Source organism: Bactrocera tryoni, chromosome 5 (assembly GCF_016617805.1).
Source record: "Bactrocera tryoni isolate S06 chromosome 5, CSIRO_BtryS06_freeze2, whole genome shotgun sequence".
NCBI lineage: Eukaryota > Metazoa > Arthropoda > Insecta > Diptera > Tephritidae > Bactrocera > Bactrocera tryoni.
Genome location: NC_052503.1, coordinates 7,066,904 through 7,094,652, shown reverse-complemented (window position 1 = coordinate 7,094,652; position 27,749 = coordinate 7,066,904). Strand labels below are relative to the sequence as shown.

Below are 27,749 nucleotides of genomic sequence, written 5' to 3'. Positions count from 1 at the left end.
TATGTTTGAGTTGTACGCCATTCGCAAAATGTTATTATTTTTACCAAAATTCACCATATTAGAAATAAAGTAAAAATATTTTCTGTTGAAAACGAAATGTTCGGCAACTACATTTTCAGGCTGCTGTCATAGTGCCAGAAATGTTGTGAAGACGAAATTGGCAACGCTGTTTTGTTCAGTCTCTGTGTGCGGTTTGTGTGGTGCGTGAAAAATTTTCCCGTTTTGTGTTGGTGGATAGCGGAAACATGAAAACTTGTTCAATCTGATTGTTAATTAATGGAAAAAGTAAATAAAAGAGCTATTATAAGTAAATCTAAGCGAAAAGTTTAATACTATTTCGTAAGTTTATTTACATCTAGAATATATGTATAAACATTGTATGAGAAACCGTGCTGTGAAAAAAATGTTGAAAATATTTGTGGCAATGCAGTGTGAAAGCGACGAAAACGCAGCATAAAGTGAAAAAACCGAAAAGATAAATAATAAAGGAATTGAGAAAAGTGTTTGTGTGGTCTCGCCCCTTTTTGATGCTGGGAATTGCACGAAATTGTGTGTTGAAAAATATTTAAAAAGAAAAACCTCGGTTTTTTTAAGAACATTTTTTTGAGTTACTTTGTATTTTTGAATACTATCTTTTTATCCTGTCCATTTTCAATATCTTTACAAAACTGGTCATGTACAAATGAGCGTTTGCTGTCGATTTGTGCTTTTCCAGACAACATCCACCGTTGCAGCGGCCATAACTTTGTTTCTATTATGTTTATGCGTGTGCGTGTGTCGATGTCCTTTGGCTCGTTTCTTTACATTACTTCCCACTTTTAATGCTTTTCTGCCCTCTGGATATACATATGCGATATATGTAGATATGTACTATATACCTTTATGTATTTATCGTTCTACATAAGGATATATTTGGCAAAATAGAAAATTTGTATATTTTGACACAGTAAAACAACAATACTTAACAATACTTTTATTGTGATTAGTTGACATTCACTAAAATATCCACAAACCTAATTTTCTAATGTTGTACAAACAAAATTATAAAATGCCACGCATCATTTAATTTTTAACAAATATTTTGCAAGGAAATTAAATTTTTTGTATATTTATTATATCTGACTTTTTTCAATTGCAAATATATTAATACTTTAAAAGCAAAATATTTTGTGCGGAATGTGTTAAAGGATTGCGCTTTGGCCTCATGCAAAATATTTTTTTACCTAAATAGTTAGTATTAAATGACAAATAAATTTGTTTCTATGCTTAGTAAACATTTTCACTATAAAGAGGAAAGTTTTTAATGCTCTCGGTTTTGTGTAAGCGAGCAGAATTCAGTGTTGTGGATTTGAGGTGAGTAGAAATTATATATCTAATTATGTATATGTATATGTATATGTATGTACATATGTATTTAATTGTATTTAGCAGCATATATTAATTAATTATTCCAGATTACAGACCTTAAAGCTGTCTAATTGTAAAATATTTTGACTAAAATATGAAAAAAAGTTAATAATTTTATATGAAAGCATATTTCTGTGATAACAACACATTTTAAATCATAAATTCAATATTCAAGATTGTTAATTGAAATAACCGATATCAACCATAAAATAAAGCCACCTCTGCTTGTTTTTTTGAAGTGAGTGTGTGATTTATGTATACAATCATAAAATATTTACGTTCGTTTATATATTTACAGATGCTGAGCGTAAAAAAATTGACGGTATAACCATTTTAAAATGATTCTGTAATAATGTATTTAGAATCAATTTAACAAATATGCCAATTGTGCTATAGCACATTCTTATGCCATTCTGGCAATTGCGGAACAACCATTAGTGAACCTCACATGTGTTTTCAATGCATACACGCACACATGCCACGTATTCATACAATTTTCCTTTATAAAATCCATTTGAAGGCAAAACACTTGTACGCACCACTTAATAATTCCTTGCATCAAATAATAATGGTGTCATAATGTCAGTTCGTACTTTATACTTTTATTTACTAAGGCTCCGGCTACAGCTGCTCCTCTCGTGGCTACTGCACAGCTGCCTTTGGTGCAATTGAACGCATTTTTTGCAGTTGTAGACGAATGGGCTCTTGTTGCTTGTAAATTAATTCAATCAAAAGCCACCAAATAATGAGGGCCTGAAGAAGTCATGAAGAGAATATGGAAAGGAAAAGCGAATAAAGAATTTACTGTTGTAAGCGTTAAATAATTGTTACAACCTTCTATTTTGTTGTATACATTTTCCCTTATCTTTTCTCGCTCTTTGGCGTTGCAGCATATTCCTGCTGTAGCCATTATTGTTGATTCTTGCTTTGCGTATCAATAAATAAGTCAATGCACTATTTTCGAGAAATAAGAGTAAATAGTTGTGTTATTTGTTTATGCATCGTGTAGGTATGTATACATTTGTTAGTTGACTATATGCTTTATTTATTGGAGTACTACTGCTTATTAAGTGCATTCTCTATAAGCACTTTTATGTGTATACACTGCGTTTTTTGGTATTAGCTTTATATTTTGTTTATTTTGGTCTCTATTTGTATTTAACCCTTGTGGCACGCATCAGGTTTTCACTTCTAAATAACTTCTGTTCGAATTTTTAACTTTTGTAGCAATACAAAAATTTTTCTACTAAAATCTACAAAAGATCGCAGTCCTTGATCAATTAAAAATCGTTTCAATCTTATCATTCTTTAAATTTCATATGAAAATCGCTGTGTGGCAACACTTTAATGATTTTGATAATATTAATTTTAAACAGAAAATGTGTATGACCAAAAGTTGTAGATGGCATATAAATATTTATTACTAAACACAGTTTCAAAAAATTTTTCGAAAAATATATATTATTAAATAGTCCAACTTAAATAAGGGTTAAAGTGGCATGCTACTAAGTAAAGGGAGCAAGCACTGTAATGCAGACCATGCTTGTGCTCGATTTTAAAGGTATTGGAATCTAACCATTTAATGCTATAAATATCAGCTCAAACTTCTAATACTTTTTATATGCTGCCTCGACCTTTGTTTACCATTCGTGGGGCGACACACGAACATGTGGTTTGCTCCACGCACCATGATGGGTAAACATTGACTAAATGATATCTCACTTGCTTTTGAAGTTGCTTTGCCGCGGTCGGGAACACGCACACATTTGTGTGTATTTACGTGTATGCACATTGTAGATACATACATATGTATGTAAGTACACTTGCACCTTTGCTGCTTACTGCTTGTCTTATCACGCCAGCGACATTGTTTGTGCGAGTTGTTGCTGAGCCCATTCATCTCCATTTTATTTAGCTTCCCCGAAGCCCTCTGCATTTAACTTTATGTTGCTCGGCAGCCCGATATTTCTCCCAGCCGCGGCTTTTATGTGCGCATCTAGGGTTGTGTGTGCGTGTGTTTTTATTTGTCTGTCATTGGCCTGCTTCTATTTGGTCTATCTAGTTGCCATAAAGAAATGCATATTACCGCTGCATTTGCACACAAACATACATATCTATACAGAAATTATGTATTATTTGTGTACACAAATGATACCCTTCTCATTTAGTCATTTTCCGTGCCTGCTTCGTTATACTCGTTGTCTCACTTGGGTTCTAATAAGTCGCAGCCACACTTGACTCACATTTGGTGCACGTCTATCAGCACCTCCTGCGTGAGACGTCGCTCGAGCGCCCATTCCTTGGCGTTGTTTTAAATATTTGCTCCTAAAAATAGCTCCGACAATACTTTGCTCTGGCTCCTGCTTGGTTGCCACAATGTGTTGTACACATATTGCTAGTGTAAATAGACATCTGCACATACGTTCCATATACTTACAGTGACTCGCAGAAGTGTTGACGCAACTGTCTTTCGCTCTGATTGGTGGTTCGATTTCAGTGCTGCATTTCGCTCGTTTTTTATGAAAATACTTGTAGTTATTGTTGTTGTCATCTTAGTCTATACCGACGGGTCCAAAATGGACTTCGGAGTAGGCACGGGGGTATTCTGCGCTGATCTAGGCAAATCTCTCTCTATACGTCTACCGAACTCGGCTAGCATCTTCCAAGCAGAAGTACTAGGCATAGAAAAAGCTTTCGAAGTTCTATTAGAAAACCACGGGAATATATGTACATAAATCAACTATATTTACGGATAGCCAGGCGGTGCTCCTGGCCTTGTCTTCATCCATGACAAATTCCAGCATAGTTGACAACTGCAAGAGAGCACTAAGCTCAATAAAAGACAAGCTCCAACTTGACTTGATCTGGGTTCCCGGCTACAGGAACATTTTCGGTAACGAAAAAGCAGACGAGTTGGCAAAGGCAGGAGCTTTCCTCAACGAATCCGAGGCGGAGCTAATACCTAGCCCGCTAGGATCGATCAAAGGAGAGATCAATAGACAATTTTAACAAGTTGCTAATAACAGGTGGAAAAACATTACAAAATGCGTCCTAACTAAATAATTATGGTCAACATATGACCTGAAAAGAACCAACGACTTATTAAATGGGTCAAGAAAAAGCATCTACAGAGTAACAGCTACCACAACAGGGCACTGGCCATTTGGGGAACATGCGTCCAAATGGGTATGCCCTACAACGACATCTTCCGAGGCTGCGACGTAGCAGGGAACAAGGAAACAATTTTCCACTTTCTCTGCGAATGCCCAGCTCTAGCACAGATCCGACACAAAACACTTGGAATCCATCAAGTACCAAACTTTGAATGGATTTCCACTAAAAGCATATCAGACATAAGTAGTTTCATCCAAACCTCAAAATGGTTTGAGAGAGAAGGTGAAAACAGGAGGTTCTACGAATAGTGTATCAAAATGGCACATCAAGTGCTAATTGAGCCCGATAGGGCTGCACTCCTACCTACCTACCTATTGTTGTGCCGAGTTGACAGTTCTTGGCCGGATAAAAATTCGAGTTCGTTCCAGTTACTTAGACTCGACTGTCGAAGAAACGGCAATGAAAATGGTTCGGTGTGGGTTTACATGTTCTCATACTCCTTTCCCTTCCTTTTAATACCCAAATGTTAGTTCGGTTTGAAAGAAAAACTTGTTAAAAAAATCCTTGTTGTTGTTGTTGTAACGGTTATCTAGTCCCGTTAGGGTGGTACGGCTCAGAAAAGTTGTCATCGAGGTCATCCAACGGTAGGTCCAAGAAACGTGCTGTTTGGACGGGGTCGATCCATAGGAAAAAGGGTGTCTGATGAGTTAGGTGGGCATGCAAACTTACATATATTTGATATGTCGAGGTCGATTCTGGACAAGTGGGAGTTTAACCTGCTGCAGTATCCAGAACGTAGCTGAGTAAGGGCAATTCTCGAAATCCCTCTTTAACTCTGGTACCAATTGCCCTTTTGCTGTGAGTCTTCCAATGTAATTACTCCAGTATTACGCCATAAACTAAACCCTACTGAATAATTGTTATTTCTTCGAAAAGTTCAGCACAATTTCTGAAAATAATTTGTATTTTCACTTACTTTCAAGAGCAAGTTTGCAACTCACTGTTTCTATGGCTGTTTAGCTTCATGTTCGTAATTGCTGTCGTGGCAAGCTGGCGCATTTGTTCTTTGCATTGTTTGCAGCTGCGAAATATGGTGCAATGTCAACTATTGTGTCGAGTTGAGGAGCGAACTGGGCAGGAATCATTGCCGGTTTATAAAATATAAAGAAAAACAGTGTGATATCACTGCCGTACTTTCCGTCCGTCCTTATCGAGTGCGTCGCACTGTTTTATGTCTACAAGAAACTTACGCACTCAATACTTTCTAAATACTTTAGCGAGTAAATTGAAATGTATGCATGTTTTGGTTTACAAATGAAGCATTTCATTAACACAAAGGTATTTTAGATTTCTATATAAAGTCCCGCCGTTGAGCTTCTTAGGTTGTGCATGAAGCTTAACCGGGATGGTTGGACTACCCATCCACAGTATGTGGAGTGTGTTCAAAGAATAACGGGAATTCTAGAAATAAAGTTTCGAAGGTTTGGAGAGTCCAATTGTCAAAATTGCCTCATATTCGTCAGACATGACACCGTGTGACCGTTTTCTACTTCTAAAAATAAAGAAATCCTTTAAAGGGCCGTCGTTTTACAAGCATTAAGGGCCTTAAAAGCGCATCGCTGAAATCGCTAAAGACTATTCTCGTTATTTTTTCAACAAACCTCATATGTACATTACAATCGTTATCATTGCCTTTTGAAACTTTCCGAATTTCTTTCTCTCACTTATAACTCTCAAAATATGGAGCAATCTTTTCTCTTTATTTATGTTGTCTCAGTTTTTGTCATAAGTAATATTTTCAAAACCACGACTTTAGTTACAATAAACGATAACTGAAGTTTTGGCCACCCAGCTTCCTCACACATTCATTGACAACACTCTCTCTTACTCGCTGTCGCTCGCTCGCTCACTCGGACTATCAGTTTCGTTGGCAGTAAGAACAGACTTAATTAAAATTAATTCAAATAATTTGAAACTTTCCAGAGCGGTCTAATGAACTTTTCTGCGCTTCCCTTGCTCGTTTCTTTCTTACGCAGTTTCGTTCTTTGTATTTTACTTTTTAGCTCGCATTTCCACCAACTCCCCAAAGTGAGTTGAGCCTCTTGCAGCGCCACCCACACGCCACCACAGTCTCCGCATTATCATATCATGGTATCGCTTTCCACCTCATTCCACCTTTGGCCATTTGGTTGCCGCCAACGCTGCGCCACTTTAATGCCGCAAACTCATACATCTTGCTCGGTAATGCCGGTAAAGTAATAAAAGCCCGTAAAACTGGGTTAGTAACTACTTTGCCACATCGATGCATGGTTTTGCATGGGCCATCGATCGCCTTGGCGTGCCGCGCCTGCACCGCAACGCCCGCAACACCTGTGCTCTTGTGGCTCACGATAACTTTGTTGTTGGCGGCAAAGATAACAGCTGCCAATATCTGTATGTGCGCATCTGTATATACTATATGTGCATATACCTTAATGCTTGGCTATTTACCTCTGTGAGTGGACAGCGCTTGCAAGAGGTGGAGTGGAGGCGGCCGTGCAACAAATTGCCAGTAAGCGTTCATGCAACAAAACGAATGCAAAATAGCGGAAAAGCTTTTAAATGAAATGAAATCAAATAAACAATAACTGTAACGACATCAACGATGGCGTCGCCAACCGAACACGGCAAGAATAATACTAGTCGGTGAAGGCTGGTGCGAATAGCTACAGCAACAACTGCGCCTGGCGTTGCAGCAATCACTATTAACTGGCAATAGCAATGGTCCGTTGTGGGTTTGTGTGTAAGCGACACAAAGGCTGCGAGCTTACAAAAGCGGTTATTGATAAAGTGGCGGGGAAAGTCGGCGAACGCAGCGGTGCAGTCAAGCAAGCACCTGGCAAATGAACAGAGGTGTTGCTGCCACCGCTGTCGGTTGCACGTCGGAAGCAGCAAAAGTGATGTGAGCCTCAACTGAAAGCGGTGTTCATGGCGAATTACAACTATAAAAACAACTGCAGAGAGTAGAAGATAAAAACTCAGTGGATGAGTAAAAAAATATAGGAAATTTAAAGTACTGTATGGCGTATATAGCCTTGACAGGCTCCAGCTGTGCTTTGTGACGAATTCTAGCGCGCCAGTCGTTTCTTTTCGCAATGCGGTGCCAATTGGTGATTCCTAGCGAAGCCAGGTCCTTCTCCACCTGGCCGTTCCAACGGAGTGGGAGTCTTCCTCTTCCTCTGCTTCCTAGGCGGGTACTGCGTGGAATGCTTTCAAAGCTGGAGCTACACTATAGCCCCTATCTTTAAATTCTCTGAACTATTTCAATGTCGTCGTATATCATACAGCTCATCGTTCCATCGGATGCGATATTCGCTGTGGCTAATCCGCAAAGGACCAAAGATCTTCCGCAGAACCTTTATCTCGAAAACTCGTAACGTCGGCCCATCAGATGTTGTCATCGTTCATGTCTCTGCACCACATGGCAGGACGGGAATAATGAGTGATTTATAAAGTTTGGTTTTTGTCAGTCCGAAGTAGCACCTGTTGGTAAGAGTTATTCTGCGTTGGACTTCGAGGCTGACATTGTTGTTGGTGTTAATGCTGGTTCCAAGATAGATGAAATTATCTACGAATACATACGGCACAATTACCTCACAACTTCCGGTCTTAGACCAAGTAACCTCTGGGTAGCTAAAGAACATCCGTTTGAAGGCGAGTAAAAGAATGCGAACCATCCCTCCACAGAGTTGTGTGCTAGATTTGGGACCCGCCACGCAAAAAACGTCCCCAATGAAAAGTAAACAACAGCATCGGACGAGAGACCCCCCTTTTGATGACGACAGTGCTTGGCCGGGGTTTCACAAATCACAGGAATCGGTCAATACATCTGTCTCTCTCAACGGCTTATCTGGTTGTCTACTAATTTTCGGAGAAACCTTACGATTTTATGAAATAATAATCTTAAGGTTATTGTAACGATGTAATCGGTGGGTCCCTCGCTATAGAAATCGATGCAGTCACTTATTACCAACTGTAAAGGTGCTAGAAACACTCCTTATTGTGGCTCTCAAGAAATATAGGTAACTTTAACCACGCGGCTGTCCAGCTATATAATAGTAATTTAGTACATGCTGATATTTGACCTTGGCGAATTATTGGCAGAAAAAAATGAATAGTGCGGTGTCACTGAATAACCTGTCCAGTCGTTTACATTACATCGCCGACATTAAAATAAATGCTGACAATTGGAAATGTGGCGCAGACATGTCACCTCGAGCCACGACCTTTGCCTGCAACACCCTTTGTGTAACAATAAATATTCGCACTTATCGCTCATCTAAAGTTTTGCGAAATGAACTGAAGTTCGTGCGATGGGAACGAAGAGAAATGGCTTACTGCAAAACTTTGATTTCAGCGATAAACTCACTTGAAAAGCACAAGTCACATAAACACATGCAACATAACGGTACACAGCTCGAAGTTAGTGAGATCATCAATTACGATTCCTGCACTGTGACAATTTCTTCACTTTTGCCTCGAAATTGCGCAAATGGAAAAATGTGTTCCAACACTGAAGCAGCGCCGACGGGTTCGTCTGCAGCAGAATCGGCGTGGAGTTGTTGAAGTTTCGCTGAAGAGCGCTACTGAGCGATTTCTACTTTTGTACTTTGCTGCGCTGCGTTCAAGTTGAGCGGCTAAACTTCATGCTGTTTCACTCTTGGCAACTCCACTCCACTCCGCGCCCAGCTCAACAAAAATACGAAAAAGTCAGCTCGCCATACCCTTTAACATTCTCGTATGTAACAAGTTGAGAAGAACAAGAAGAATAAAAAAATCAAAAGGCACAACTGTGCATGGCAGGGTCAATTGAAGGTACAATTGCAGCGTTGACTACTTGTTGTTGTTGTCCACATTGGCGCGCATTTTCTGTTCATCGTGGCTATGAGTGGCACTTGACGTGCTTTCAACTGTGTACTCACTGGCCTACTGAGTGCTTGAGCCGAAGTTGCTGGGCCAGCCACTCTCCATTAGACGACGGAATTTGTTGTTGCTTCCTTTTGTTGTACACAAAAATTATTTCGATTAGTAACCACCCCTCGAGGTGGTGGAGTCTTATTGGTGTTATGCGCCATTGTTTGAACAGTAAAGTAGAGGGTCGCGAAATGGTCATTTGTAGTTATTTTGAAACAAGTCTATGTTGAAGCGATAACTTTCCCGAAATTTTCTCAGATGTTTTCATGGGACAAGAGTGGTACTGTTAGCAGTAGTTTTGCTATTATGATGGCTTATATGAATTTTTGGTCTCTGCCCACTTCATGGTTGATAACCCTCGTGCTCATTGGAGACCTCGAATCTTTTTACACGTCTTAAGGAAAATTAAATGGGCTTTACTATATTTTCGGCTTTAAGTTTTGATCTCTACTTTAAATATGTTTATCGCTGAACTTTGATTCTTCCAACTCTCGGCAAGTTTCGTTTTCTGAACTACGAAGCGATATTTGACATTTTGAAATAAACAAAAAAAATCTGCGAAAATGCTTCTCTATGAACAAGTACCGGCTAAACTGTCATAAACTCTATTATGAGAGACTTGACTGAACGAGCTCAAAGAATAGACGATAATATATCTCTTACTATATAATGAAAGAAGCCAGATATACATAAATACATATGCCATCTGTAGACTACTTACATTAGTATTCATTACGGTACTGCATTACTTGCTGCCACTCATAGGGCAAGTCCATGTATTTCGTCACTGTCGTCAGTTTTTTGAGTTGAGCTGACTTCTCTTTACGTCATCATTTCATTTTCATTTTGTGCTGGCTTTGATGGAGATATTTACTTAAATTGTTGCTAGGATGCGCAATGAATTCTTGTGTCCCGTTTTATTTTATGGCATTTCCATTGTTACACTTAATTACTCACCTACATACATTCTCTACTAACACATAAACCTACAAACAGTGTGGGGCTTCAACTATTTAGATTGCCAACATTGTCCTGTCGACATTATGCCAAGTTAACTACTTGCCATCCGTTGTCATCTATATGTGAACTGATTGCTTTATTTTACCTTTTTACGACTTGATGGGTTGATGGGCTGTATTCGCAGTTGATAGATAGTAATCAGATGCTATAAAATGAGAACTAATTGCTAATGGTACGATAAGAGCGCCCTCAATACCGTTATACCGTGTGACGTAATTTGCATTATTTATAGGCCATTGTGTGTGGTAATGCCTATTTTGTTATCACCTTAACTACTTTAATGTGCGATTAAGTATTTTAGATTAATTGATAGCAATTATTTTAGTTGCCGTTAATTAAAGGAAGCGATACTATCTATACCGTAAAAAGATATATTGCTGTATAAATCTTAGTTCATCATCAATGAAATTGTAGAATATTTCGTTAAGTAGCTTTAAAATAGTTATGGTGTGTTAAATATAAATGGAATGAACTAATATGGAACATAATTTTTGAACTGTTTTGTGATCTGGGAAATTCTGATAAGTTCCGAATGTTTTCGATAATTTTTTCCGAAATTTTGTATTAAAAATTTTGAGGGTCGATTTTTTTTTTATCAAACTACTTAGCTAGTAAAGTGGTAATTTCATTCTTCTATATAAAGTGTGATCCACTTCGAGTTTTCGTACTTAAAAAAAAATAAAATCTTAGAAACTTCAAAATTTAATGAGTAATGTTATCATTCGAAAGACCACTATTTATCATTTATTCTTTGAAGATTATCTGTTTCAAACGTTAGCCGCGGCTACGTCACGGATGGTCCGTCAGTTGAGTTCAATTTTCCATTACTCGTTTGAGCATTTCGACTGTTAAGTAGCGAATGACACGCGGTATATTTTGCTCCAAGGGCTGAATCGAAGCGGCATTGTCCGCATAGAGCTTAGATTTTACATATCACCACAGGAAAAAGTCTAAAAGTGAGATATCACACGATCACGAAAGCCAACCGACCGGCCCAAAACGTGAAATTATCTGCTCACTGAAGTGTTCTCTCAATAAATCCGTTGATTGATACGATGTTTGGGAAGTGGCACAATTCTGTTGAAACCAAATATCGCCGAGATCACGAGCTTCAATTTCAGGCATCAAATAATCGGTTATCGTGGCGCGATAACAGTCGCCATTGACGGTTATGTTCTCACCGGCATCATTATTGAAGAAATATGGACCGATGATTCCACCGGCTCACAACCACACCAAACCGTTGTTTTCTCTGGATGAAATGGCAGCACTTGAATATCTTCAGGTTGCTATTCGTCCCAAATGCGCCAGAAATGGGCCTCGTCGCTGAGCAAAATTTGTCTCGATCACGTCGGATCTTCTTGTAACTTTTCAAGAGCTCATAAAGCGAAGCGATGTCGCTTGGGAAGGTCGAGCGGCTTCAGTTCTTGCACAAGCTGTATTTTGTATGCTTTCAATTTAAGATCTGAACGTAAAGTGCCCCAAGTCGTTCTATATGTCAGTCCGAGTTGCTGCGAACGTCGCCGAATCGACTCTCCACGGTCTTCGTTTACATTCTCAGCACGTTTGCTATATTTTCTTCACTGCGTGCTGGAAGTGGTATATTATCCAATAATGAATGTCCAATCAGTAGGCCGATTATGTTGACCATAAGTTGAGCGAATCGCGTGAATTTTCGTATTAAAGTTGAACGATTTGTAAACGTTGTTCAATAAAAAAAGACACGACTCACGCGCGATCTGTAAAAAAAAGGCTATTGAAAAAGCATCTCTTCTTGGATCACCCTATACACCACATTACCATTCATTTGAGTTTGCAAATGGTTTAAAAACTAAGTCAAGTCTGACACCGGTTCATTCATATTTAGTTACAATGCGCCATTTCATGTCACTTGTGTCTTTAGGTCAGTTATATATATTTTCATTCACGGGCAGGTGGTGATAAATATTTATCTACAAACATGGAAGCGATTCGACGTTTGTTGAACGTATGCAATGAGTACGCTTCTGTTGCTAACTTTGGTCGGCTCGAGCCCAGGCCGCATTGTCCTGTCGTGTCTATTCGCGCCTCCACATCTCTCCACCTACCATATTACACATATGTAGGCTGGTAAGGACGAGCATGAAGGCAACTTCCAAGTTTGTGCACTTTTCACTTCCTGCTTATTCCGTTTTTTAGGCTTTACTAGCTTAACTGGCTGATGCCGCCTGCTGCCTGCCTTTCGTCCATATCGACAGAAAGTTCAATGCTCTGCGATTTCATTAGGATATTAGTACAAACAAGCAACTTGGAATTTGCATACATGTTCTGCCATGCCAGGCGTTGCGATGTGCTCTTGTTGCACTCGTAAATGTACTTTGTGTTCTTGGGTGGAAGAGCTTTTTGAATAGTAATATTCTCGCTACTTGCTGTGTCAGAGGAAAGAGAGAAGAATTGAGCAAATTTTTTACTCATAATTGGACGAAGGTGACGTTTTGCGCTATCATTTCAATATTTAGTTGTTTAATGGATGTGTTAGTTTGGTCAAAGTTGACCTGTCACCTTCAAGAATTTTATATCATCAAATATCTCTACCAGACACTCAAGTCATCCCTTCATCTAGTTGAATCTTGGTTCCTCCAAAGCCTAGCCTAGCCTATTCTGATATAATTTGTGTTTGTGGTACAATTGTTTCAACTCAAGATATCTTAATCATCTGATCAAAGGCAACTTAGAACTTTCTCCATCAACTTCGATTATAGTTCTGAAGCCTCACTATCCTCTATTACTTCATATAGCATTACTAAGCTTTAGAAAACATTTAATACGCGGATCATTGCCCTGATTCCTGTGTCTATTTCCCGCTGGGAATTTATGGAAGCAAACACAGGCTTACGAAGTATTCTTGAATAAATGTGAGCAAATCAAGTGAAGCTGAAGAGCTCACACACGTTCGCGCCATAAATATGTTTGTCGATGTGTGTACACAAAGCCCACGACAGCAATTGCATTTCATTCCATTCTATTCTGATCGCAAGTATCAACATTGTTGCTTCCGAACTCTATGTGCACACACCCTCTCCATACATACCAACATATAAACGAGTATACGTATGAATATAGATTGGATGCCACAGTTAAGCGGTCCGAGCGTACTAAAGTTGAACAGAAAAGCAGAAAATTATAATGGTTCGAACAGCCGATAGCCTCTGACACGACTGCCCTCTGGCACTCTGTCGCTCTTGCCCTCTGCATTTGCTCTTTCCACCGGACGGGGACATCTTCATGTAGAAAATAGAGCGTATAGAGCGCAGCACGCGCCTGCTCCGCCCCCACATATGTGTTCGTAGCCCGCCTGCTCGCTCCCGCTGACGTTCCAAAGTTGTAGCATTTTCATTGATAAATATTGATTTCTCTTTTCCTGGCGGAATAATAAAGTGGCTGAAATGCTTTCCATTGAAAAGAGTTTCTGGTTTTGTGCACATTTGCAATTCAACGCATTCTAACCGGAAAGCAAGTGCTTCCACAAAATACAAAAAAAAGTAAACAACGACAACAAGTGAAATGCATTTATATATTAATTTCATGCATTTCAATTGATCACAGTTTAAATCCGTGCCATTTAATATTGCTTTGAGCTAGCAAACAGGAAGTGAAGTTCAGGGCACAAATTCTCCCTTTTCCTTGCTGAGAGCATAAACCGTATTTCTTTTTAATATCCAGCAGAACTAGTGCACACATTCGTTTATTTTAGATTCCTTTGACTAGCCAGATTTCGGAGAAGGCTGAAACGGATAAAGAACTGACATAAATAAAAATCGAAAAGATAGGAAAGATATGAAAGAGTGTATTGAATTAAACAGGTTAACTTTGTTGTTGTCTTCTTATGTGTTTTTTTTTACTAGAGAGCAGAACTCACGTATAGCGTATATAGAAGTAACGAGTCGAAGACTTATACATACATACATATATTTAAGGGGCACACATTGTAAGACAACCTAAAAGCATCGATTTTTGAGGTTTAAAAAACACAGTTTTTCAGGGTTTCAGGAATATACAGTGAAATTTTGAAAAAAAAGATTCCCCAATACCGCAGTAATTCTGGCCTTCTCTGTGGATGAAACCTAAAAAACGCGTTTCAAAATAAACTGGTGGAACGGATTGAACTCAGCGAATGGCTGTAACTCAAAAATTTTTGAAGTAATGACTTGAAATTTTAGTATGTTATCGAAATATGGGGGAAAAAAATATTTTTTAAATTTCACACTAGATGTGTACCTTAACCCTTCTTCTAACCGATTTCGATACCTGAGATTAAGACAGATCGAATCCGATGACCCTTCTACTAACCGATTTCGATACCTGAGATTAAGACAGATCGAATGATGACTTGTTTCTTCGCATACACGTGTGCTCAAGAAGATCAACGTGGTCTGTCGTCAAAGTTATTATCTTGGAAAAGATGAAGCGATCAATCATTAGTTTTATTTTTATTTTGCGGAAAACATAAGAGGAAGAGTTGAAACTAAATGCTTTGCTCATTTCCCATTAAACAAAATTCCGGCTTCTTCTAGCTCTACGCAAAAAACGCATAACGCTCTAATAGTATTCTTTGGCCGATGGGAAGAAATTCGGAGTGCACCACACCTCGATAACCGAAGAAAACTGTCAACCTACCCTCGGCTTCGGCTCAGCTTTGCCACAATATTCGGCCGATTGATCATCTGTTTCCGGGTCGTAAGCATATATTCAAGGTTCATCGCCAGTAATAATACGTTTCATGAAATCCTGGTAGTGGGAAAGCATTGTTTCACAGACCTTAATACGACACTTTTTTCGAAAAAATTGAGTTATTTGGAACCAATCGTGCTTTCATTTTTCTTTGGCCCAAATGATCCTTCAAAATGGTTTTCACTGATCCTTCCGATATTCCAACGATGCCAATAAGATCTCTGACAGTGAATCGTTGATTTTTAGGCACCAATTCCTTTATTTTACATACGTGCTGATCATCAGTTGATGTTGATGGCCTTCCTGAACGTGATTCGTCGTGAAAGCGTTCTCGACCGTCTTTTAATAATTTGTACCAATCAAAAGCGACTCGTGACGAATAATTATTATCGAAGACCTTTTCTAACATTCTGAACTTTTCGGCACTAGAAACATGATTTCACACACCAAATGTAATGGAATTTCTTTGTTGAATAACTTCACTGCAGTGTCTCAGTATTAGTGGCAAGCATCAGCCAAATCAATAACTACTGGAACTCGCTATTGAGATGACCTTACGTTTCTTCTATGCTATAAATTCGTACTTGCATACAATCGAAGTTCTTTGAAATATCACTTCAGTACTTTTTATTACTTTCTACTTCAGCACTTAATAAAATAAAAGGGAAAAGTAAATCAACTACACCGGCCCCTACTTTATGCCGTCGCCAGCAATGAACACATTCAAGGACAAAAGCGAGCCCATAAAGCTTTTGAGTTATAAACTAGACTTAATACTTAAACACGCACACACACACAGTTGTTTGCAGTACGAATCAGAGTTTTTTTAAATCAAGCAGATAAGGCAAAAGTGAATGTGCATTTGTTCATGTACCATATATATATCTGTGTATTCACGCAACCAATCGGTTGCTCTATACATAAAGCACAGTTAAAAAATATACGTAAAAGTATAACAAAGAATTAAATGGCAAATCAGAAGTGCTATTTCTTAGCGACTTAACCTCAATAATTAGCTTCTGAACAGCTGCTTAGGCAATCTGATAAGTGGAGTCCAAGTAAAGTAAAGTAAATAAGTTTTTGCAAAATAATATAAAATCATTTGGGTCCACTTGAATGGGAACTGTTGATAGTACTAAAGTTATAAAGTTCCCATTCAAGTGAAGTCTTCTTAATTTAGAACATAGGGAGTCCAATAACTATTCGACAACTTTATAAAAAGTTAATGGTTATTCACCAAATGTCAAGGAGTGTATGTACCAAGTACCTGGGAGTAATTTTTGATGGCAAACTGTTGTGGAAAGTCAATGTGGAGGAGAAAGTGAAAAAATTCAATGTAAGATGATGCTAGGGTCTACATGGGATCTATCACCTGGCCTCATGCATTGGTGATACATAGCGGTGGTTAAGCTAATCTTGCTTTGCGCTTTGATGCTTTGGTGTGGTGGACCGCTGTCAGCGATCATACAAAAAATAGAAAAACCGTTAGATGGACACAATGGAGCTTCTGCCTAAGCATCCCTAACTTAGAATATACTATGATGATGTTGACTGCAGTGCAGCTTAATTGTTAAGGGTTACAACTAATCTAATTGATTTGGAACTTCAGCTTTACTACGAGGTAACTTTTTCGGGTATAATTTTGGGCCTCACTTTTGCTGCAAGGGTCTCGCTGCTTCCAAGAACAACAATCAAAGATCGACAATTTACGAGAGGGTAAAAATTAAAGAAGTTAAAATAATTTTTCAATGCGGACCTCGTTTTAGTACAGAGTTGCAATTCGAGAAATGATTATAAATAGGCCACCTGGCAAATGCGCGCACTCGGGAACACTGCACTGCGCTCATAACTGTGCATTCCAAACTTTAAATGGTACCTTTTCATCTACTGCTACCACCACATGCACAAATGCATACATACATCTGCAGTTTACCCAGCGCTGCTACATTTTTGCCCTGTCAATTCGCCTTGAAACAAAAATGCTCTTCAACGTCAACATCAGTATGAGCCACCGCATCAAGTCATCAGGGAAATTCACTGTAAACACACATTTAGAGTGAAGTTGAAAAGATGAGCTAGATGCCACAAAAAGCAAAGGCAAAAACAAAAACAAAATAAAAATAAAAGAAACCAACAACGCAAAGCCATTTAGACCTCTGCAGAGCGGCAGGCAGGCAGGCTTTGGTGTTTATTATTCCCCACCTTCAAGCCAACCTCTTTGCGCTCGCACGCTCTCATTCCCTCCGCTCTCAGCCGCCACGTCGGACAAATTGCGCTGGAAAATATGCTGTGAAATTTGTGCGAAACAGCAAAAGCGGAATCTGCGAAATAATCTCAAGGAATTCGTGTTCCAATTTATGCTTACAAAACTTTGCCGCACCACCCTCTGTGCCATCGCCTGAGTGCCTTTGAGGGTACTGCCGTTGTGGGACGGCGCTCTTTTCGGCTTTCCGCCGGGTGGAAGGGGATGAAATGTACTTGGCGACAGCGACCATATCCATGGCGTTGGCGCATCAAAAGCAATTGTTAGATGTTCATCACATAACTTCTTCAACCCCAGCGGCAGGAAGTAAGGAAGTGTGCATACGGCTGTCTTCGAATTTCACAGCACTTAGCCGAGTGCGGCTCCGTATGCTAGGAAATTTCACTGTGTGCACACATAAATTCGAGGGAACGACTTGAGGCGGGCTCAGCTCAGCTGTGGCGATACTTTTGAAGATTTCGATGCAGCAGAAGGGTGCAAGGAATGCGTCGGCTGAGAAAGCAACCTCATTGTTGTCTCGCTGTGAGATGCTTGTTGTCTCAAGTGCCTGCTACGGAATGATGTTTAAGCATATTTCCAGTCCTCGTCTGCGTGTGTGTGTGTGTCCTAAAGCATATTTTCACATACTCTTGAGCATTTCTGTATGTGCGAATACATGCACAAGTAGATTGCAGATTGTTGCACGAATGTTGTAAGTTACTGCTTGCACGCCTTCGCTGGCTTCTTTTGTCGCCACAGTGTCATTGCTGTGCTGTTTTGTTGTAGTTTTTGCCGACACTTTTGCTCTGCAGCTGATGGCAAACAATGTCATTTTGTTGCTCTAAAAACTGCCAGCAATCGGACCCGATTACTTTATTGCTGTCTGTAAATTGACCGTAAAATCTTCTTTGGCATAGATTCAGTGAATTGAAATCGATTGAAATTGCAACAACCCAATCCACAGGTCAGTCACTCACTCTTGACGGGCGCATATATGTGTTTGTACTTGTACACCAAGCCCCGCAGGAAAGCACGTTCGTTTGAATTCGTTGTTTTCCATGCTTCGAAATAGAGGTGCTGCCTTCAGGTACCTTCCATGACGTCAATTGTGCCAGGGAAGGGAAATTCTTTAATTGATAATTAAATATTCGATCGAATAGACCACGTCCAGTACGCAGTGAAGAAAATATAGGAACGGTAGCTGAGAGTGAAGTGATATGAAAAAGATTTGGGCATTTTACGTCGAGATCTTTAATTGAAAGCTTCCAAAATAAAGCTTGTGCAAGAACTGAAGCCGCTCGACCTTCCCATGTAACATCGCTTCGCTCTATGGGCTCTTGAAAAGTTCCAGGAAGATCCGACGACTTCGACCCAAATTTTGTTCAGCGATGAGGCCCATTTCTAGCTCAATGGATATGTAAAGAAGCAAAATTGCCGCATTTGAGACGAAAAACAGCCTAAACAGTGTCAAGAACTGCCACTTCATCCAGAAAAAAACACCAGTTTGGTGTGATTTGTGGACAGTTAGAATCATCGGTGCGTATTTCTTCAAAAATGATGCTGGTGAGAACGTAACCGTCAATGGCGACAGTTATCGTGCTTTAATAACCGACTATTTGATGCCTGAAATTGAAGCTCGCGATGTCGGCGCCACTTTCCACACATCTCATCAATAAATGGATGATTTATTGATAGAACACTTTCGGTAAGCAGATAATTTGACGTGTTAGGCCGCTCGATTCGCCATCCAGATCATGTGATCTCACACCATTAGACTTTTTCCTATGGGGATACGTAAAGTCTAAAGTCTATGCGGACAATTTAGGCCTTAGAGCAAAACATCACGCGTGTCATTCGCCAGTTAACATTCGAAATCCTCGAAAGAGTCGTCGAAAACTAAGCTCAAGGGATACACCATCTGAGACGTAGCCGCGGCTAACGTTTGAAAGAGATAATCCTCAAAAACTAAATGACAAAGAATGTTCCTTCGAATGATAACAAACATTCTCCATCACATTTGAAGTTTTTGTGTTTCAAAAGTAGGCAACCTCGAAGCGATATTATCTGAGCTATCGTTTTATTGATTTTGTCCTAGATTTTTTCAATAATCTTTCAAGCATCGTTAAAAAAGTTACAAAATTCCTGTTCCATTAGAATTTTCATAAAAATGGTATTGAAACGAATACCGTTCAAACAAGAGAGTTGACAGCTGACGCGGTTTCGTCAGCTGACAAGAGCTCTGCGCCGTACAAATTTCCTACAGGCTTATTCGCAAGTACCGTTGTGCATTTGGCCATTAAATTAATTTATGGGGTAAATTTGTGAGACCTAAATACTTACAAACACACTTTCTTACCAATGTTACATAGATGCTTATGTGTGTGTCGGTAATTGTGTGAAATTTATTGCAAAATTAATAGTCTTGCACCGCAAATAAAAGATGCATTGATCTATTAGTGCAATTGGACTAAGAATAGTGACCCACAAACGGCAGCAATATTTCTGCGCACCGCTGAATGAATGGAGAGGTGAATATTACGCCACGAAATAAACCAAATTTTACTGAAGCATAACGGAATACGATAAAAAATTAGTGCTGAGAGCAAGAAATGATAAGATGAAATCGCGCCCGGCTGTTACTAATTCTCTGCAGTTAATAAAACATAACCATTAACATATGCATTACTTTAACCCCGTTCCTATTTCGGGCCTCAGTGCAAACCACCGGAAATGTACTGCCAAGTGTTCACAGAAATGAAAATACACATGCAGCAGAGGAAAACATAAAATAATAATAATAAACGAAAATGCATAAGAAACTAACTACAACCGAACACTTATGACTTGTCGGCTACTAGCTGCCTCGTAGCGTTTTATTGTTCTTATGAATTACACACAATACGAGTGAAATTTCACTCACAATAAATGCATTAAAAAGCGGCGGCAATCAATTATCTTTAGCGGCAATCAAAACTGATTGTTGGAAGTTATCACTTTTATGTATTTCTCGCTGTTCGATTACCCGATTGAAAGAATGCATAAGCCACAAACATAAAAATATTTGTGTTTGTGCATCGGCAGGCATTTGCTGTCGTATTTATGTTCGTATATTAGTTGTTGTTGCACACCGGCGTACTTTGTGGCTTTCGAATTACAAAAGCCTCGGTTAGCTATGCAGCCATTGCAACATTTCTATTATCTCACCCGCTCCCAAATGCATTAAAATGTCATTGCTGCGCCAGCAAACTCATAAAGTATTCAATTTATGGCAACACTACCGAGTTACGATCGGCCGCTTCGGCGGCATGACGGTGTCAATCGGGTGTGCACATAATCAAATGATTGAAGGCAACACTGCACATATTACCAGATAGAAACATATACATATATGTATGTATGTATATATACAAAAAATGTATATACAATTTCTATATGTTTTGATTTCGATTTTTTTTTTGTATGAAAACCGATAATTGTAAACACTCGCGCTTGTTGTGAGCGCTGAAAATGATAGATATCTACTGGAGTGATTGATTTTTCATGTGCAATGCACCTACTAAGCCTCTATATGCTTGTAAATATTTATCAGAAAAGGTGCATAAAGAAATAAAACTATAAATATGGACAAAGTTTTTGGGTTATCTGTTCACCAGCGCCCTGCGTATGCTTTAGTTAATGAAAGTGGCAGTGCTAATTTCGGAATAAACAGAGGAAAAGTATACACTTCATTGAAAAATTCTCTGTTTTCCTTTATTATCTAAACCAATTGGTGTCGGCGTAAAGAAATTCTTGAAATATTTATTCTTTCAAGCGAATGTAGTTACGAAATATGCGATCGGCTCATTCTCTATTCGTGATGCTAAAATGTGGCATTTGTTACGTGTTGAAGTTAATACATTATTAGCTGTGGGAAGATCTGCTGTATATATGATATATAGCGTTGGGCCTAAAACACTGCGCTGCTGGCTGAAAGTTATTACGAGGAACAAGGGAGAATAATTCAATAATAAATCAAGTCAATATGAAAACAAGAAAACCCGTTAACTTCGATTGTACATGGGTTACCTTTACTATGTCGGGATTAGAGAACAAAATTAAATATTATCATCAATAGAGGTTTTCAGTGCTCAGTTCTTTCAGTTGAGAGCTCACATTGTCGTGGTGAAGACTGATCCGTCTTCGGCGGTTGGTTTTCTTAATTTCTTGAAAGGCAATTGGCATACAAATGGTTGTGTATCACGGAGAATTTATAGTTCAACGTTGTTCTTGTGGCATGGTTGCGACATTGCCAGTTTTCCTAAAAACAAGGCAACCGTTTGCTTGGGAGGGCTTCGTGCGCGAACAGCTTTTGTCGTATTCGGCTCATTTTGTAATACCCATACAGTCTACGCACATACGCATACGTATAAATCCACGACTCTTCACTTGTCACGACGTTTTCGACGAAATTGGTCTCTGGTCCAATCGACATGAGCCTTCTTTTGTACAATCGACACGTAAAAAAAAATCTAAAACCAAATGTTCATACAATATTGAATATATGCTGATCCCACTAATACCTATAGTTGTCTCGATAGGTCACATGACGATCCTGCAATATCAGTTTGCGTACAATTTCCGGAACAAGAACTGATTTTGGACGTCCTTCAGGAAATTCGACTTGAACTGATCTACTACGATGTCAAACTTGACGATAAATTTGTGAAATGCCAGATTGCAACAAATCCAGAAATATAAAAGCCAACCGACGTATTTTAAAGTGAATCCGAAGTTTCTACTGGCCTTACAAACTTCGTGGCAAACTTAATATATGTACCCTGTACAAAATATATGTAAATATGTGATATTCTTTACTACTCCATTGAGGCGCAATTTTTGGTCTGGCAATGCTATTGATCTTAGAAAATCATAAATTATCTAAAGCACACTTACAAAATTAGCCCTGCAGTAATCTCTCTGAAGCACTCAGCGTCAAACCCAAGAAAAAAGTTCTCATGTTTGGAGGCGTCGTGAAACCGATTCAAATGCATACATAAAATCAACAAAAACGTTCCCATGACAGTCGGGTCTACGTAACCGGAACGGACCCGGATTTTTATCAGGCCAAGATCTGTCAACTCGGCAGAATTAATCCGCTCAACAACAACAACAACAGGAGTAGGCTTTTAAATTTTTATTTTTTGGGAAATGTTTTCTTGCGCTGCAACAAAAATAACAAAGAATGTCGTCTCTTCCGCAATATCGTTTACGCTCTTGCTTTTAGATCATGTGATAATTTGAGATCATTTTGTATGTACATACATATGTATTAAATACTATTATTGCCTAAGGATTTTTTTAGCTTTATCTACATGATGAATAATCGACTTTTTATACGTCACTCTCTCATCATTTATTACTTAATTCGAAATTTGCCAAGGTCATATCTTGGCACATAACATTACATACCACGCACGTTTTCATACTTTATTTAATTTGAATACTCATTAAGTAAACGGATAATCTAGTTTTGCACGTTTGCCTGTCAGCGCTGCTAATCGAACCCATGTCTTACGCGCTCTCTCAGCTTTATTAATGCGATAAGTAGAAATTGAAAGCTCACTTCCTGGCTCTACAAACGTTGATTAATATTTATATAAAGAATGTAATAGCAAATAAACACAATGCTGCACTCGCATTTTCCACTTTCTTCAACTTAGTTTTCCGCTCCACCCACTCAGCTCGCCCACAGGGCTTCTCGCTCTCAAAACAAAAATGTATTCAAGATGCGTGTCACGCGGGTGGAATTCTACAGAGTTGCGTGTCTGCCTGTTTGCGTGTTTGCTGGCTCTGAAAATGTCACTGCCACCAGCAGCAAAGGCAGGCCTCCACAAAGGCTTCATCAGCGGTGTGTGGCTATCAGTATCTCTGCGTAAGCCTACCATTATTCTTACTTTCAAATCCGTTTTATGCGGCACATTTTAGCATTTTTATTTGGTTTACGTTATTTTTATGTTTGACTTCCTTTCGTTCGGCCTTTCTTTTATTTATGCTTTATTTATACCTTTTGGGCATATTGCTTCACATTTCCGTACACCCTTGCATATGTTTTTGGTAGAAACTCGCCACTCTCTCGCTGAAGGTGTGTCAAGTAAACTCGAATATTTTTATTTGAGGCAATAAAATTTCATTTCATTGCTCTCTTTTGATTCCTTTATGTAACTGTCTAATTGACTGGGCACTGCTTTAAGTTCCCAAAGGGCTGCCATGTCTTTAAAGCAGAGCAGTTGAGTAATAATATTTGTTTTGCCAAATTTTAGATTTCTTTTATTCAAATCTTCTAAAATTAATTCTCATTTGCATATTTCTATAATCAAACTTTTGTATATACTTTTGTATGTATGTAGGTTGGTTAGCTTGTAATATTCTGCTTTTTATTTAATGAACAATTCCATTTTGCTCGTTTGGTCGCCTGCTGAGTTTCTGCTGAAGTGTTTGCCTGCATAAAAATCAATAGCAACTCGCTTCTATCATTGGCTTGCGCGTGTGGGCCTCGTATGCTTTATGCGCTTGTGTGCATGTGTCTGTGTGTTGAGTTTGCCATGCACCATATTCCATATTCTTCACTTTAACTTATGTATTTTTATATTTTTTTTAGTGTGCACTTATCTACATTTCGTTTATGTAACATATATGTATGTGTGTGTGTGTTCAAGTACTTAACACTAATGTAATTTTTATGCTTATGTTAACATTAAACGTCCATTCGTTCCATTCGCGTTAGTGTGGACCAGCTGAGCCTTGATGGTTTTACTGAAATACTCATATGTGGGTAGATAATAATATATATGTATTTGAAAGCAATTTTAAAGCATATTCTATGACACTTGACCTGATGCTGGTTAAATGTTTTCGAAATGAAACTGAATTCAGCAAGCCTCGAAAGCCGTCCTGAGGTCATCCCCTTACCTATGAAGGTTATGCTTCTGTCGTTTCTGTCCTTTTAGCTGTCAGCTGTTCTTTACTCAGCTTTCAAAAGCCATTTGCTTGGTCGGTAGCATAAAATGGCACTGTACAAGTAGACATATAATTTATACATATTTATGTATGTATATGATGTTATAAAATATACTTTAAATTAATGTATGTAAATATGTTTTCTAAACTTTTTGTCCTTTGTCTTTACAGTTTTACAACAATCGGTTAATAAAAAGGTAAGCAAATTTTCAGTGAATCCAATGACAAATTTCATTACTTATATTGGGTAGTCGAAAAAGTCTTTTTAGTCTTAATTCATTAAAGTGATTATAAATAAAAAAAAATATGTTGAAGTTTGATTAGTAATACGAATATATGTACTTTTTCGTACTTTAGGTAGCTTATAACGTTCGCATGAAATCAGCTGATTCTGCGCGCAGATTAGACCACCTTCATGATTACTTTATTATTTGAGCAGACTTAGTGGTGTCCAACTTTATCACAGCCATGCTGTCTTGCCAAATGTGGCCGCAATCAACCAGCCATCCAACAAGCCGTCCATTCCACCAAAGCAGCACTTAATTTCAGCGAGAAAAAATTAAAACCGCTTTCTTTCATGAACAGTTGCAGCGGTAGTAGCATGTCTGTCTGTCTGCCTGTGGATTATTGCTCGTTGTTATCGTTAGTTACTGTTTCCACTGCGGCGTTTGCTGTTGTTGCAGCCACTTTTGCTGTTTCGCTTTTCACCGCTGCCGTTGCCGCTGCTGCTGGCGATGCTATCGCTGGCGCTGATGCTTTTGATGATTCCGTGCCTCCACTGCATCCACACCCAGCAACCGCCACACACACCCACATACATGTGTACATACTTGTATATACATATATACTTGAGTTGTTCTGCCGATTATATCTATGCACCGGTGTGTCTATAAAGCTGTTTGCTCGCAAGCACAAAAGAATCCATCATCACAACGCTGCTGCTGCTGCTTCTGCTGCTGTTTTGTACGCGTTATGCCGAGCAGATTTCAACATGTGTGCCAAAGTGGCCATTAAACTGCGCTCCAGTTCAAAACAAAACGAAACTCAACGAGCAGCCGGCACACCAGCGAGGCCCAAACAAAAGCAAAGAGCAAGCAACAATATAGTGGAACAAGAGTCTGGAAAACGCTACTCCAAAAATGCTAAAAAACGAAGAAGCGTGAAGCTGTAATTCGCTTACTTCTGCCAACACACACGCACACACGTGCATTTATACTGAAGCGCTCAGGCAGCTTCTGTTGAAAAAATAACACATCATAAAGTACATTTTTTAATAATTAATACTCGCATTTTTTATGTATAAACATACATATACATATGTATGTTCATGTGTTTGTGTGTGGCTGTGTGTGAGAAGTGGTCATAAAGGCATAAACTGTGATTTTAGAACTGCCGCTTTTGTTGTTGTTGAGTGTGTGAAAACTTGAACGTAACAATAAAATAAAATGCTACTCGACTCTAAACTCGTGAGTTGCGCGCACATTCGTTTTTGTGTCGTCTACAGCAAACAGTCGGTCACGAAAGTATGGTAATAACAGTGGACAAGCTATATTACCGACTCAGCCTCACTTAAGCCAAAAGCACTAGCTGCCTTAGTAAAAAGACATATTCACATTTTTTTGTCAGTCTGATGATTTCCCGAGAATATTCGGAGCAGTTTTTGCTGCAATCACCCAAGTGCCGGGCGCATAATGTTAACACAGACTGTCTGCATTGTCATATTTCCAAAGCATTGGCACATCAGCGTACGCACAAAATATTTTTAGCAACCTTTAAGGGGTTGCGTGGGTTTTGACGGCCGAAAAGTAGCTATTTTCACCATTTTTTTTCATAAAATAAATAAATTCATAAAAAAAATTAATATAAATTTGAATAATATTTTGTGAATTTTTCATAACAAGTTTTGTGGAAATTCAGCCATTGCCTATAAACGTCTCCTCGCGGTGGTCCGCATAACAGACAAAGGATTCATCTAAAATCAAAAACCAAAATATTACCAATTAGTTTGTAGATGAGTAAAGGTCCTGATTAATCGACGTATTTGGAAATCAAAAAAATTTTTTGGCAAAGTTGCAAACATAAACAGTATGATTTTAGGTCTAATTTTGACCAAAACTCGCCTTGAAAAAATTAGTTGTAATCAAAAGGAATCCTTCGATTAAACTCAAGAACATTTTATTTATTTTCAATAAGATTGCTTCAGTAGTGCTTCAGGTCAAAGCTTGGCTCCCGACTTTGAAAATGATATTTCCAGAAAAACTCCATCAAATCAATCATCATTGAAAATGCCAACCGGTGCAGCCTGACGGACCGCTCTCCTAAAGGTTCTATCCCTACACTTTTATTAGGAATATATTCTAGACATACTTATATATCATATTATTAAAAAAAAACAATTTTTTGAAATTTCGAAACCCTCGTGACCCCTTAAAATAAGAAAATAACGGGGTTTTCAATAAGGACGGTACAAAAGTAGACCAACGCCATATTCTTTCCCGCTCCTTTGCCAAATTTTCTTCAGTAAGGTTTGCAATTTCATCATGGAAGGATAGACGATCCCACAACGAGTCGAAATTCTTAAAATGTACTACTGAAATTCGGAGTCAGTGGCCTCAACTTTAAGAGCGCTACGTCCAATTTATGGTCGATATAATCGTCCTGTATGATAAACAATTGAGCGTCTAGTGGAATCCATCCACAGGCATAGTACAAAATGTTCCCATGCCAGTGAGACAAAGAAGTGTCCGTAGTGAATATTGCTGCCGCTAGCGCTTCAATTGAGGAAGACCTAAATCAGCCTCTCCCACGTCGTTCTCAAGCGTTGCCCATCTCTGTGACGACGTTATGGCGAATTGAAAGGATTACGGTTTGGTGCGGTGGCGGCGTCATTGGTCCGTACTTCTTTCGGGATGAACAAGACCGTCACGTTACTGTGAATGCGAATCGCTACTGCGCAATGATAACCGAATATTTTTGACCCGAATGGGATGATATGGACTTGGACAATATGTGGTTCCAACGAACGGTGCCACAAGCTGCACAGCGAATGTCACAATCGATTTATTGAAAACCAAGTTTGGTGAAAGTATTATCTCACGAAATTGCCCAGTCAATTGACCGCCTCGGTCGTGTGTTTTGATGCCGTTAGACTATTTCCTGTGGGGCTACGTCAAGTCTATGGTCTATGCCAACAAGCCAGCGACGATTGATGAACTTCTTCGAATATCGAACGTGAAATTGCAGCAGATTTATGCTTGAAAACCGTCGAAAATCGGGTTCAGCGTCGGGAGTTCTGTAAGCGTGCCCG

The 27,749-nt window shown here is 38.9% G+C and overlaps 1 long non-coding RNA gene across 2 annotated transcripts; it reads left to right on the top strand.

Moving 5' to 3' along the window:
* Positions 1 to 181: 181 nt before the first annotated feature.
* On the top strand, positions 182 to 24,644 carry LOC120778045. Of its 2 annotated transcripts, none has more exons than XR_005705552.1 (3): positions 182 to 339; positions 1,271 to 1,353; positions 24,614 to 24,644. It is a non-coding gene; the product is annotated as an uncharacterized LOC120778045 (long non-coding RNA). The 2 variants fall into 2 exon arrangements; XR_005705553.1 differs by having other exon boundaries at positions 1,232 to 1,353.
* The last annotated feature ends 3,105 nt before the right edge of the window (positions 24,645 to 27,749 follow it).